Raw genomic sequence first — 13875 nt, 5'->3', positions numbered from 1 at the left:
TCCTGGCCAGCACTTGCTGTTTGCTGATTTTATTGATAATAGCCATTCTGACAGGTATGAGATGGTATCATTGCAGTTTTAATTTGCACTTTTCTGATGATTAGTGACATTGAGCACCTTTTCATATGTCTGTTGGCCATCTGTATGTCCTCTTTGGAGAAGTGTCTATTCAGGTCATTTGCCCATTTTTTAATTGGGTTGTTTATTTTGTTTGGTGTTGAACTTTGTAAGTTCTTTATAAAGATATTAACCCCTTATCAGATGTATTGGCAAATATGTTCTCCCATTCGGGAGGTTGTCTTTTTATTTTGTTGATGTTTTCCTTTGCTGTGCAAGGACTTTTCAGTTTGATTTAGTCCCATTTGTTTATTCTTTCTTTTGTTTCTCTTGTCTGGGAAGATACATCTGATAAAATACTGCCATGAGCTATATCCAAAATTTTGCTGCCTATGTTTTCTTCTATGACTTTTATGGTTTTGGGCTTAAATTAACATTTAAGTCTTTAATCCATTTTGAATTTATTCTTGTGTGTCGTATAAGGAAGTGGTCTAGTTGCATTCTTCTGCATGCACCTGTCCAATTTTCCCAACACCATTTGTTGAATAAACTATCTTTAGCCCATTGTATGTACTTACTTCCTCTGCTGAATATTAATTGACTGTAAAGGTGTGGATTTATTTCTGGGCTCTCTATTCTGTTCCACTGATTTATGGGTCTGTTTCTATACCAGTACATGCTGCTGTGATTACTATGGCTATATAGTATAGTTTGATATTAGGTAACGTGATTCCTCCAATTTTGTTCTTTCTCAGGATCACTGTTGCTATGAGGGGCCTTTTGTGGTCCCATATAGATTTTTGAAGTATTTGTTCTAGTTCTGCGAAATACATCATTGGAATCTTGAAGGAATTACATTAAATATATAGCATACTACCCAAAGCAACTTGGGTAGTATGCTTTGGGTAGTATGGACATTTTAATGATGTTAATTTGTCCTATCCATGACCATGGCTTGTGCTTCCACTTATTTGTATCTTCTTCAATTTCTTCAGTGTGTTATAATTTCCCAAGTACAGGTCTTTTACATCCTTGGTTAGGTTTATTCCTAGGTATTTTATTCTTTTTGAAGCAATTGTGAATGGGATTGTTTTTTTAATTTCCCTTTCTGTTACTTACTGGCATATAAAAATGCAACTGATTTCTGAATGTTAATTTTGTATCCTGCTACTTTGCTGAATTCTTTTATCAGTTCTAGTCGTTTCTTGGTGGAATCTTTGGGGTTCTCTGTGTACAGTATCTTGTCATCTGCAGGAACTTTTACTTCTTCCTTTCCAGTCTGGATGCCTTTTATTTCTTGTCTGATTACTGTGGCTAGGACTTCCAGTGCTATGGTGAATGAGAGTGTAAAAGCAGACATCCCTGTCTTACTCCCTACCTAAAGGGGAATGCTTGGAGTTTTCGCCCGTTGAGTATGATGCTGGCAGTGGATCTGTCATATATGGCCTTTATTATGTTTAGGTATATTCCTTCTATTCCCACTTTGCTGAGTTTTTATGCTGGATTTTGTCAGATGCTTTTTCTGCATCTATTGATATGGTCATGTGGTTTTAACCCTCACTTTGTTTATGTGATGAATCACATTTATTGATTGCAAATGTTGTACCAACCTTGTGTTCCTGTACTAAATCCTGTTTGATCATGGTGTATGATCTTGTTGATGTATCATTGTATTTGGTTTGCTAATATTTTGTTGAAGATTTTAGCATCTATGTTCATCAGCAGTATTAGCCTATAATTTTCTTTCTTTGTAGTGCCTTTATCTGGTTTTGGAATTAGGATAATGCTGGCCTCATAAAATGAATCTGGGATCTTCCTCTTGGATTTTTTGAAATAGTTTGAAGAGAGGTGTTAGTTCTTCTCAGAATGTTTGTTAAAATTCACCTGGAAGCCATCCAGTCCAGGGCTTTTGTTTGTTGGTAGTTTTTTAATCACTGCTTCCATTCACTAGGTGTAATCTGTCTCTTCAGATTCTCTGATTCTTCCTGATTTATTTTTGGAAGATTCTATGTTTTTAGGAATTTATCCATTTCATCCAGATTGTCCAGTTTGTTGGCATATAGTTGTTCATAATGTTTTCTTACAACCCTTTGTACATCTTTGGTGTCAGTTGTTATTTCTCCTCTTTCATTTCTCATTTTATTTATTTGGGTCCTCTTTTTTTTTTAATAAGTCTGGTTAAAGGTTTGGCAACCTTGTTTATCTTTTCAAAGAACCAGCTGTTGGATTCATTGATTGTTTGTATCATAAAGGACTCTGTATTTCATTTATTTCTGTTCTGATCTTCACTATTTTCTTCCTTCTACTGACTTTGGGCTTTGTTGTTCTTTTTCAGGTTCTTTTAAGTGTAAAATTAGATTGTTTATATCAGCTTTTTCCTGTGTTTTGAGGTAGGCTTGTAATGCCAATGAATTTCCCTCTTAGGGTTGCTTTCCCAATGTCCCACAAATGTAGGATGTTGTGTCCTCATTTTCACTTGTTTCAAGGTATCTTTTGATTTCTTCCTTGACCTCATTGTTGGTCCATTCATTGTTTAATAACATGCTGTTTACCCTCCACATCTTTGTGTGTTTTTCAGTGTTCTTGTGATTGATTTCTAGTTTCATCACATTGTGGTCAGAAAAGATGCTTGATATAATTTCAGTCTTCTTAAATTTATTGGGACTTGTTTATGTCCTTACATGTAGTCTACCCTAGAAAACATTCCATGTGCACTTGAAAAGTATGTGTATTCTGCTTTGGGCTGAAATTCTCTGGAGATAACAATTAAATCCATTTGATTTAGTGTGTCATTTAAGGCTGCTGTCTCCTTGATTTTCTGTATGAAAGATCTACCCGTTGAAGTCAAAGGGGTGTTAAAAATCCCCAACTATAACAGTATTTCTGACAATCTCCCTTTATGCCCATCGAGATTTGCTCTACATATTTAGGTGCTCCTTTTGGGGGTACGTAAATGTTTTCTAGGGTTATGTCCTCTTCTTCGATTGTTCCCTTTATCATTATGTAGCATCTTTCGTGTCTCTTACTATAGTCTTTGTTTTAAAGTGTATTTTGTTGGATATAAGTATTGCTACCTCATCTTTTTAATTTCCATTTGCATGAAATATCTTTTTCTATCTCTGCTTTTAGTCTGTGTGTATCTTTTGATTTGAGGTGGGTCTCTTGGAGACAGCATATATATGGGTCTTGTTTTCTGATCCATTCAACTACCCTATGTCTTTTGGTGGGAGTGTTTAAGCCACTTATATTTAAGATGATCATTGATTGATAATGTATTTAGTGCCATTTTATTGTTAGACTATTTTCCTGTTTTCTTTCTCTTTTTCTTCTTCTTAAAGCAAGTCCTTTTATATTTGTTGCAGTACTGGTTTGGTGTTAACAAACTCCTTTAGCTTTTTCTTGTCTGCAAAGCTCCTTATTTCTCCTTTGATTTTAAATGATAGCCTTGCTGGGTAAAGTAGCCTTGGTTGTAGTTCCTTGCTTTTCATCACTTTGAATATTTCATGCCAGTCCCTTCTGGTCTGAAATGTTTCTGTTGAGTAATTGGATGACAGTCTAATTGGTGCTCCCTTCTATGTAACTACCTGCTTTTCTCTTGTGGCTTTTAGGATCCTCTCCTTGTCTTTAAGCCTTGTCATTTTAATTACGATGTGTCTGGGTATAGGCTCTTTGGGTCACACTTGTTTGGGACTCTCTGAGCTTCTTGGATGTGTGTGTGTCTTTTTCCTTCACCAGATTAGGGAAGTTTTCAGTCATTATTTCTTCAAATAGATTCTCAACCCCTTGCTCACTCTCTTCTCCTTCTGGTGTTCCCGTATGCAGATGTTATGTTCCATGTTGTCCAAAATGTTTCTTAAGCTTTCCTCATTTTTTTAATTCTTTTTTCTTTTTGCTGCTCTGCCTGGGTGTTTTTTTCTACCTTATCTTCCAAGTCACTGATTTGATCCTCTGTTTCATCTAACCTATTGTTTATTCCTTCCGGTGTATTATTTCAGATATTGCATTCTTTATTTCTAACTGGTCCTTTCTTATGTTTTTTATGTCTTTTTTCATTCTGTTGAGTATCCTTATACTGTCATTACTCTGAACTCTCTATCTGAATCAGTTGCTTGCCTCCATTTCATCTAGTTCTAGACAGTTCTCTTGTTCTTTCATTTGGGGTCTGTTTCTTTGTCTTCCCATTTTAGCTGTGTCTTTGTATTTGTTTCTATGTATTAGACAGATCTGCAAGACTCTGCTGCACGTCTAAGTCAAACCCTGCCTGTGACTGGCCCTGTGCAGCCTGCTTGGAGCTATTAGTGATCCCTCTGCATGTGGCTCCCTCTGCTGGGCCTGGGTTTGTGCAGAAAGAACCAGGCTGCACACCAAGGACCGCTTTTACCAGCACCAGGCCTGGGGGCAGGTCAGCTGAAGCCTCAGAGCTCCAGCAACCCGCCTCTGTCTGCAGGCTTTCTGCAGGGTTAAAGAGTGAAAGTCTTCCAGTTGTACTCCTCAGTAGCAGGACTTAAGCACAAACAGGGTGGGGCAGAGTAATTCCTGCCAGCAGGGCTGTTGCTTCCCCTCAGGCAGATGCCACTTGGAGAGGATTGCTATGCCGGAGAAGGGCGGCCTCGGCAGTATGGGGATGACTCAGCACAGGATTCTGGCAGCTGACCTTTCAGCTCTCTCCCCAGAGCCACTCACCGCAGACTCTCCTCAAGTGTCTCTAGTCCACCCTGCCTTTCCTCTGCCGGAGCTCAGGCTCAGCAGCTGCAAACAGAGTTTTGTGCATTGGCCCTTTAGGAAGCTGTCTGAGTCTCCAGCTATCTCTCCCTGGCAGACAGAAACCCGGCTACTCTTCACAGCTGTACATTGTTTGGGTTCCTTCCCGGTTCTGGTGCTGTAGGCTAGGGAGCCCATCTTGGGGTTTAGACCCCACACTTCTCAAGGGGGACTCCCCAGCCTCTATCCCTCCTGGACTTCGGCTGCCGACCGTGGGATCCCAGCCAGCCCTCGCAGTCTGCCTTCATACTCCCTGCCAGTCACGTGGTGGTGAGGTGGCTTCTTCCATATGTCCATGGTTATAAGCTTCTCTCCAGCTAGTGTTCAACTGGTTATTCAGAATGATGTTTCTATAATTTAGTTGTAATTCCAGTTTGGTCCTGGGAGGAGGTTGGTGTAGCTTCTGCTTCACCATCTTGATTCTCCTGTGATAGTTTCCTTTAAAATGCCATCGAAATGTTCCCAAACACCAAATTGAATAGAGGATGTATTTATTAACATTGGGGAGGAGAAGCACATCATATGTTTGTGTGTGTGCATGTGTAGCAGAGCGTGGGTGTTTAAAAAAGCAGGTCCATGTGCCGGCAGAACAAGCCATGTTGACGGGGTGGGAAAGCATCCTTCTTTCCTTGGGTGAAAGGAAATGGCATTTGACTATGGTTTTGAATTGCCTTTTCTCCTCTTCTTACTGATGTGATATTTTAAAAGATGAACCAAAAAACTCTTTATATCCAATAAGTACTCTGATAAAGCTTAGCAATAACTTTCAAACGTTGATTATCCTCAGTTGATATGTTTTAACAAGATCTCTGTCAGCCAGCATATTACTACTGCTAATCAGCTTTACTTATGATCTAAAATAGTTATTCAAGAGAAGAAAACATTCAAAATATACAGTCTCTTTAGAGATTTAACATTTTATATGTATTTGGATTTATGACACCATTCTGTACCCTCTTTTAAAAGATTGCATGGTATATATAGATGGACAGGTAAACTTGTGGTTGATAAACTTGTTTGCAGACTTTCCCCAAATGCCTTGAGATAATGAGTATGAAGTGTTGCCAAATCAGTAATTAAATTACCATTTAATCGCTGGCATACATTTATCCTGCGCTGTCTGAGGCCCAGTGGCACACTGAGGGAACGAGGAGGAAAGGCCTAAATGATGTGCACACTCGTGACGCTCCGCAAAGGAGTTTCGTGCCCCTTCCTGCTTTCACTCCTGCCAGTCAGCGGTCATGTCCCAAACATGCTGCTGTGGTGGGTGAGGGCAGGGGCACAGGCCTGGAGTCGGGCTGACTGGACTTGGCTGCTGGCTCCACAACTTACAGGGCACACGATGTTCCACGTCTTCCCAGAGCCTCTTCTCCCCTGCCGGTGGAACAGAGATTCTGAGAATGCTTACTGCAAAGAATTGTTGGGAGGAAGTGAATAAAATAATACATGTAAAGCATTAGCACAGTGCGTGGCACACAGTAAGTGTTTAGTAAGTGTGAATCCTTGGCTAAGGTGTCTGTCAATATAAAAATGCATACTTGATAGACAACTTCTGCCATGATTCCAGATAGGTTTTCCCCTTCAGCTTTCTTCCTATTTTGCTTTAAACGTGTTTTAGCACCACCAGCCTCCGTCTAATGATCCATTTAAAGGGACCTCCAAAGCACAGATACATTTCACATAAAGTGCCCACCTGCATTGTGCTGGGTTTGTGGCAACGGGACCCAAAGACACTGGTTGTCAGACAGGAGACGCCGCCATTTCCTAAGTGTCTTTGATTCTAGTCAACACCAGACGTCCAAATACGGACATCTGTGGGCAGAGCTGGTACATTGAGGTTATTTCACAACCTAGTGAAATTCAACACTGGACATCCCCCACTTGCTCATCATTGATTATAACGTGACCCAAATGGAAACTGCTAGCCTGTGTGTCAATACTTGTGCTAGAAACAGACATTGCTTCCAGAGGGGAGAGAAGATAGCTGAAACTTCCCCTTTTACAGTCTAAAACTCTTCCTGCAATTCGAGTCAGCTGTTGAGTCATCAAGTCACACATTCTGAACCCAGCGTGGGCCACCGCTGGGGCGTGAGGGACTCAGCAAAGGAAGAGCGTCCTGAAGAAGCCCTCACAGGGCTCTCGCTAGTTACAGTGAAGAAGAAAGGGACAAATTTGGCTCCAGAGACTTGGGGACTTAAAAGGACCCATCCTCCTGAGCCCTGCAGATGTGGTGAGACTAATTGAAAACCCAGCCCACAGGGGGCAGGCAAGCACTGAGGACCCAATCTCAGTTCCGTGATGGGCTTTCGTCTCTAGGAAAAGTACCCAGAACACTTTTCCAAAACATCCTCCTTTCTGTTTTTCATCAAAATCTGCCTGCAGTGGTGGAATTCAGTGTTTTTATCTGGCTGAATATAGAAGTCTTCCCTATGCTAAAACCGCATGTCTCTGTTTTAAGGAGAAAGGATAGGCCCTGAATACTAGGTTAGTCTCACCCAGGAAGCTTACACAAATGCACTGGTCACCTTGGGCTTATGGACCCACCTTGGGAAGGAAATTGAAACAATTTAACTCATTCACTTCTAAAATCAATTCCTTAAGCACCTCAAAGATCTAAAGTTAAAGGGGAGCGATGAAATAATTTCTCACCTACAACAAAAGATAAGAAGTCTAGGTGCCCGGCTTGGCAGAGAGGTGGCCCAGGAAACCACAGGGGGAGAGAGTTTGTGCTGACAGGCTTTCTGAGGCCAGGAAACCGTATCTCGTGACCTTTGAACATGACTGTCAGCACAGATATTCCCAGAATACAATGATTTGGTATTGTTTTTAAGGTTTTTTTTTTAATGTGAACACACAGAAAAACAAGAAAATGGAAAATTATTTTATACTCTCACTTTTTGTGCATTGAAATACAATATCTAAAAAGGTAAATATCCCTTCACTATCCCACAGTGTTGACTTGGTACCTGTCTTTCAGGGTTTTGGGATGGGTGGATGGATGGATGGATGATAGAGATATTTACTGAATTCATTTTCTCAACAAAAATGGAGGCCTGCTATATACATTAACCTGCCATTGGCTTTTTTTTACTACATAGTATATCATAGACATCTTCCCAGGCCAGATGTTCCATGATTTATTTAACTATTCATTTTTATGGCGATTTCTGTTTTATATTTTTCTGTTATGAATAATGTTTAGGGACTATCTTTGTACATATATATTCCTATGGGCAGTGTTATTAAGAAATGGGATTGCTGGCCAGATTATGCATTCTAAGAAGCTTCCAGGTGATGCCTGCACTGCTGGTCTGCAAATCATATGTTGAGCACCCAGGCCATGTAAGTGGTCCATCATGTAACAAGTCCAGCTAATCTGAGATTGACCCGCATGCGGAAGAGGCCGTATACAGGCCACACTGCCCTGGGTGACGGTGCCAGCAGAGCCCAGTCTTTCCACGTCTGCACAGCCGTCGTAGACCCTCCGGGTCAGCCCATCTGTCGTCCGGCTGAGGTCAGAATTGCTCAAGCAAGCCCTGCCTGAACTTTTGGTCCATGAAACTGTGAGATGTAATGAAATGGTCATTGTTTTAAGCCAAAAAAAAATTAGGATTGCCTGACCTTAGAGCATGTACATTTTTAATTTAGATGATACTGCCAAATTATCCTTTCACAGGATTTTATTGATTAGTACCAACTGTGGGTGAGAGTGACTCGTTTTTTTTTCTAAAGGAATGGAATGAGAGTATATTTGTTTAGCATTATGGACTCTCTAAAATATATTATGAAATATTCCAAATATACAGAAAAGTGCAGAGCATAGGATAAAATACTGGTTCATACATATTTTTATTGCTTCTTGAGTCAAATTTAATAATTGTTGTTCTCCAGAAAACTGTCCACTTCAGCTAAATTGTTAAACTGAGATCTCAATCCAAATTTAACTTCAAAGACAAAACTCATTTCATTTACCAACTTCCCTTTTCATATTGTGTAACCCAAGTTGTAGATAAATGGTAGTGGATGTCTTAAGACTTCAGATCATAGCGCCCGAGCAGCTGCTGAAGAACAGACCTGAAAAGGAAAAGAACAAACATCTGGCTGGCCCTGTCTCTGTCCACATCTGTCCCTGCCATAGCGTAAGGTGTCTCAGCCCCACTCTGTTTGCCTTGGCACAGCCAAACTTGTAAGTCCCCTCACAATCAGCAAAGACTTCTACTAATGGCTTCATGGAAGCACGGGGACAGGCTGGATATGAGGAAAGGACGGAGAACATGACTTCCTTGTGAGGTTCCTGTTGGCAGGGATCGAGAATGGGAGGAGGTCTGGAGAAAGAGGGAAATGAATAATTTTGAGAAATGCAAAGTAAGAAGAACCAAAGTTATATTCCAAAAAGTGATGGGGGTATGAATGATGAGCCGTGGGCAAAGAGGTCAGGCATTCCTTTCCTAGCCAGCTGGTGATAGGGCCACGGAGCTCCCAGTGCAGATGCCCCTGGCATGGAGGGTACCTGGCATACAGAGGTGTTTTCCTCACCCAGGCAGGTGATAGCGGCAGAGGTGAATATCCAAGCCCTGTGATCAGGACGCCAGAGGACAGCGGCTACTCCAGCTCCCCACTGACTGCCTGGGCAACAGGGAGCCCACCTCCTGCAGAGGGCCCTGCAGGCCCAGCAGCAGCCCCCCAACCCCCTACCCCACCCCACCCCAGAGCCTCCTGGGGAAGAGCCTGGCCCGCCTGCACACACCGTGACTCCCAGTTAGAAAACAAAGGCTCAAAACAGAGTCACAAAAATTCTGATATCATTTAAATTATAGCCAGTTCCCAGCTTGCAGCTGTTTCACTTAAGATTTTTTTAATTTACAAAGGTGCAAAAGTGATACATATTCAGTAAAGACCATACTTTGAATTTTGAATTTGACCGAGCCCCACCTGCAGTCAGGCACGTGCCACAAGGGTCCACAACCACACTCTACAGAGCAGTCATCATGTTACACGGTTCTGCCCACCTGTAGGCGAATGGAGCTGCTCCCAGCACACTGAAGGTGGGGTAAGCTAAGCCATCATGTTCAGTAGGCAGGTGTGTTGAATGCACTTTTGACTTAATAATGGTTCCACCCACAGTGGGTTTATTGGCATGTAACCCCATCATAAGTCGAGGAGCACCTGTATTACACTGAGCAAAAGACTATATATAATATGTAAAATATATATTATATATGTATTACATATTTAATATATTATATATTTATATAATACACAAATATATATCTATTATATATTATATACAAAATATATATACATACATTTTACCCTCAGCTGAGCACATGCTAATTGATTTTAGAAAGAAAAGTAAGGAGGGAGAGAGAGAGAGGGAGAGACATCAATGTGAGAGAGAAACATCGATCGGTTGCCTCTCCTACACACCCTGACTGGGGACCAAACCTGCAACCTAGGCATGTGCCCTGACCAAGAATAAAACCCACAGCCTTTCTGTCTACAGGATAATGCTCCAACCAACTGAACCACACCAGCCAGGGTGCAAAAGTACAAGCCATATAACAAGACAATTATAAGATTTAATCCGAACAAAGGGGACTTCCGGCCAAGATGGAGGCATAGGTAGACACACTGTGTCTCCTCACACAACCAAGATAGGGACAACAACAATTTAGAAACAGAATAACAACCAGAACTGACAGAAAATTGAACTGTATAGAAGTCGGACAACCAAGGAGTTAAAATAGACACCTTCACCCAGACCAGTAGGAGGGGCTGAGTCAGACAGCCAGGCGCGGAGAGCAGAGAGCGTGGGGACCAGGCGCGTAAGGCAGCCAGGCGCACAAGACCACAGCGGGCGGAGGCATCTGGAAGACCCCGGCCAAGGGGTGGCAACTGGCAGACCCAGTGAGGTGGCGATTGTGACACAAAGCACTGCGCACTGCGTGCAACCCAGGATCCCAGCGCTGGGAAATAGAGCCTTGGGGCACTGATTGAGGACACCTGTGGGAGTTGAGGCACACGGAGAGACTCCCAGCCTCACAGGAGAGGTCCTTGGAAAGACCCACAGGGTGCACAAGCCCACCCACATGGGAATTGGCACCAGAGGGGCCCAGTTTGCCCCGGGGAAGTGGCGGAAGGGACCAAGGTCTGACAGAGAGCGGAGCAAGCACCATTGCTCCTTCTCGCACCCTGCCCCCACATACAACGTCACAGCCCAGCAACTGGGTTGACCCATTCTGGTGAACACCTAAGGCCCTGCCCCTCATACAACAGATGCAACCAGACCAAAGGAAAAAAAAAAAAGATGGCTCAAACAGAAAAACAAATGAAAGCCCCAGAACCAGTACTTTTAAGCGATCAAGAGATAGCCAACCTATCAGATGCACAGTTCAAAGCACTGGTGATCAAGATGCTCACAGAATTGGTTGATTTTGGTCACAAATTAGATGGAAAAATGAAGACTACAGTAAGTGAAATGAAGAAAAATGCACAGGGAACCAATAGTGATGAAATCAAAGCTGGGTCTCGCATCAATGGAGTGGACCAGAAGGAAGAAAAAAACATGCAATCAGAAAAGAATGAAAAAATAAGAAAAAAAATGAGGAGAGGCTTGGGAACCTCCAGGACATCTTTAAACATTCCAACATCCAAATTATAGGGGTACCAGAAGGAGAAGAGGAAAAGCAACAAGTGGAAAACTTATTTGAACAAATAATAAAGGAGAACTTCCCCATTCTGGCAAAGGAAATAGACTTTCAGGAAATCCAGGAAGCTCAGAGAGTCCCAAAGAAGTTGGACCCAAGAAGGAACACACCAAGGCACATCATAATTACATTAGCCAAGGTAAAAATGAAGGAGAGAATCCTAGAAGCAGCAAGAGGTAAGGGGACAGTACCCTACAAAGGAGTTCCCATCAGACTGTCAGCTGATTTCTCAAAAGACACCTTACAGGCAAGAAGGGGCTGGAAAGAAGTATTCCAAGTCATGAAAGGCAGGGACCTACATCCCAGATTGCTCTATCCAGCAAAGCTCTCATTTAGAATGTAAGGGCAGATAAAGTACTTCTCAGATAAGGTCAAGTTAAAGGAGTTCATCATCACCAAGCCCTTATAATATGAAATGTTAAAGGGACTTATCTAAGAAGAAAAAGAAGATGAAAAAAACATGTATAGTAAAATGACAGCAAACTCACAATTATTAACAACCACACCAAAAACAAAAAAAATAAAATAAAATAAGCAAACAACTAGAACAGAAACAGACCCACAGAAATGGAGATCACATGGAGGGTTAGCAACAGGGGAGTGGGAGGAGGAGAGGGGGAGAAGGTACAGAGAATAAGTAGATAGATGGTAGGTAGAAAATAGACAGGGGGAGGGCAAAAATAGTATGGGAAATGTAGAAGCTAAAAACTTATGACACATGGACATGAACTAAAGGGGGGAATGTGGGTGGGAGAGGGTGTGCAGGGTAGAGAGAAATGAAGGGGGGAAAATGGGACAACTGTAATAGCATAATCAATAAAATATATTTTAAAAAGGTTTAATCCCATATATCATATGTATTATTACATGTAATATATAAACTACATATATTTTTTCCTTTATAGTGCATTGTAGACCATGGGTCCAAATGGCTTGAACGGTGCCTTTACCCCTGCTCTGTTCTCCCACCTGTGAGCCCTGCCATGAGAGCTGGATACCAGGAGCTGACAGTTCTAGGTGACGTGGTGAACGTCTTTCAATCCTATCACTGTATCTCTGTGCCTGCCCTTACAGTCTCATTCACCATCATACCATAATCTAAGCCTGAACTCTTGCTAAATGTTCCCACAGGGGCCTCCTTCTTTCTGCTCCTTAACAAACGTGTACCCACAGGTGCACACCCATCCTCCAGCACCCCCAGTCTGCCCTGGGTGCTCCACCATCACCCCACTCCAGGTCTGTGTTCCTTTAGTCCTCCCCAAGTGCTGCCTGCCCCCCTTTTGCTGCCACCCAACTATTGATACAACACCAGCAACTGCCACTGCTGCGGTCCCTAGGTGGGAGCCCTCCGTGTCCTCACAGGTGTTCCCTCAGAGGGGAGGGGCAGCAGCAGCCTCTCTAGGGTCACAGTCACTGGCACTGCAGTTGTCAGCTCTGCAGCAGTTCAGTGGCCTGTGAGGGAACGCACTGCATCAGGTAGGCGTCAGAAGGCCTGCTAATGGACCCTCAGAATGTACAGGGTGAACCGAGCAGGTTAGCCAGTTTGTCACCTACTCATCCACTTAACATCCACTTAACCTCAAAGGGCGACATTTAAACACAGAAAGGAACCAAGAATGCCCTTGCTGGATGCTCTGACTCCAAGCTCTCTTCAGTGTGTAAGCTTGGCATGCCATGAAGGTGCACGTGTATGTCCCTGGTTATCATTTGTGTCTTTTCTGGATAGGGCAGGGCATTAGGACAGGGGGCACCAGGAGAAAAGACAGCATCTTAGAATGAGAGCATCAGAACAGGAAAGGACTTTGGACTGGATCATTAACCCAGCCCTTTTGTTTTACAGATGAACTGAGGGACTCGGGATGTTGAAGGGACCTGCCTACAGACACCCAGATAACTGGTGTCAGGAACTTTTTTAGATAAGAGGAGCCTTGGAAATTATCAAGTCCAGCCAGGGGCAGGTGGGCCCCTGAGGAAGAGTATCTTTGATGCCCTACCCTTCCCTTTGGCCTAATCCTCCTCCATCTCAACTTGTCAAGTGTGACCTGCTCAGGCCAGACCTCTCCAGATGGTACCCTGGGTTTTTCATCCTTCTTTCCACTTCCCCTTCTTCAACCAAGACAAGCTGCTCCTCCTGTTCAGTCTGTCAAGGCTCCCCACTGAAACCAACTCCCCAAGCTGAAAAAGGAGCTGATAAATAAATGCCTTCCCACAGTGCCAGCTGTTAAGAGCTGATAATAGCTCCTAGTGGTTCTGCACTTCCACGGGTATTCTGTTTTTGACTTAATTTTTGAAAAGGCAATAATACATTCATATGGCTCAAAATTCAAACAATACAGAAATTCTCATTCCT

This window comes from Phyllostomus discolor, chromosome 7 (genome assembly GCF_004126475.2).
Source record: "Phyllostomus discolor isolate MPI-MPIP mPhyDis1 chromosome 7, mPhyDis1.pri.v3, whole genome shotgun sequence".
NCBI classification, from domain to species: Eukaryota; Metazoa; Chordata; class Mammalia; order Chiroptera; family Phyllostomidae; genus Phyllostomus; species Phyllostomus discolor.
Note: the sequence above shows the minus strand (reverse complement) of the source record.